This window comes from Echinops telfairi, unplaced genomic scaffold (genome assembly GCF_000313985.2).
Source record: "Echinops telfairi isolate 266 unplaced genomic scaffold, ASM31398v2 ScPeMD7_7458;HRSCAF=8496, whole genome shotgun sequence".
Taxonomy (NCBI): Eukaryota; Metazoa; Chordata; class Mammalia; order Afrosoricida; family Tenrecidae; genus Echinops; species Echinops telfairi.
In genome coordinates, this window is record NW_022111358.1 from 4,065,140 (window position 1) to 4,066,980 (window position 1,841).

The following is a 1,841-nucleotide window of genomic DNA, read 5'->3' on the forward strand; positions in this document are numbered from 1 at the left end:
TGGAGGGCAGGGCAGAAAATAACTCTGGTAGGAGGGCCTGAGCCCGCTCCTCCTATCCCTCTAGGTCCATGACTGGATTTCTAAGTGGACTTCCCAGCAAAGAGTTAGTTTAGGGCGAGAGAGTGGTCCAGAGAGGCTCCTGGCCCTGGCCAAAGAGGGTCCCTCAGGCAGTCACCCCAGGGATTCCCATGCCACACATTTAGGAAGGATCACACATTGAGATCATGACAGTATGCCTGGGCTATAGCAAAGAGTTGTAGAAATACACTGTTAGGACAGAAAGAATATATTCATGGTACCACTTCAAATCCATGCTCATGGGATATTACACATTAACATTTTAATTAATTCGTATCATTATTTTATCATTGCAGCATCATTATCTCACGAGGCCTTTTTGTATACTAAAGGCATATGTGCTTGCTAAATACATCTCAGGCATCTAAGACATCTAGTTAAATATAAATGACCACATGCCTTTAACTGCTCTTAGCCTTTCCAAACCCTATTAAAATGTCAATGAAAGAGGTCCGTTTCCTATGGTGATAAAGCAACTAACATTATCCTCCCACCATAAACAAGAAATCCGTATTTCAAAATACATCATTATTTTCAGATATTGGGCAACAAGTATCCCTAGAGAAGGGAAACAAACAAGATGAGCTTTATAATTTCTCTGGTTTCCCGCCTGCAGGAACATTCCAGAGTTCACTGCAGGGAGGGGAATCCTCAGCAAAGCATGGTGATCTCACTGAGATGAGGAGATAGAGACAGGAATTCAAGGAAGTTCAGGTAGCTAAGCATTGCACAGAAAAGTTCCAGAAAGAAGTGAGCTATGGCAAAAAGAGCAGGGTGAAGTGCCACAAAACGATGCAAAAAGAAACTCTAGGCTGGTCAATTCCCAGCATCGCCCCACGCAGGGAAGCATTTCGGTTCCAATCACGAGAGTGTTTGCTGACCATACAGGGCATGCAACAGAGACCACCGAAGGGGTCCGCCTGAGTACTATGAGGTCAAACCATCTCCAGAGAAAACGCTAAGTTTGCAAAGAAGAAGCACACCAGCCAATATGAGCAAAGAATTCTTAACAATAAAATCCAAGATCAGAGGGAGGCCGCATTAGCTTAAATCCTGAGCACCTGTGTAAATGGTCTTGTCCTCCGGAAGAGTACATTGGAAAGTAGATTATTGCAGATAGAGTAAGGTTAAAACTTAACAGCTTACATTTGTTTCCCATTTTGACCCATTTTTAATTTGTTTTAGTTTTTATCGCTTTCTGTTATCTTTTGGATTGAGATTTTTTTCTGTGTTTTATTCTATTACTGTTGAGAATTATTTTGGTTTTGGAGTGATTTTCTTTATATAAAACTCCGGAGAAGTAAATCAATAGAGACAACGACTAGATAGTTTCTTAGGGTTGTGACAGGGAAGATTGGAAGGAAATGAGGAGCTAGTAATAATGGATACAAGAATAAACAAAATGAAAAAAAAAAGAATAAACAAAATGTTCTAAGATTGATTGTGGTAATGGATACACAACTCTCCTTCCTACATTTAAACCAGTGAATTGTAATGACAGGTGAATTATATGTCTACAAAAGTGTTAAGTAAAAGACAATTGTGAAGATGGTGCAGGACCATTTGTACAAAGGATCACTATGAATCAGAACCAACCAGCAGCAGCAACAACAACATCATGGAAGTTCAGCAGTGGATACAGATAGGAAACTACAGACTTCCCATCAGAAACTATGCAAGTCACAAGTCAGTGGAGTCACATCTTTAAAGTGCAGGAGAAAACACACACAAACACACACACACACACACACACACACACACAG

The 1,841-nt window shown here is 40.5% G+C and overlaps 1 protein-coding gene across 1 annotated transcript in view; it reads right to left on the reverse strand.

Annotated features, from left to right (window-relative positions):
* The window catches only part of ANKRD13B (ankyrin repeat domain 13B), an 18,834-nt gene that overhangs the window by 7,565 nt on the left and 9,428 nt on the right, over positions 1-1,841 (reverse strand). The gene's annotated exons all lie outside the window — the stretch shown is intronic.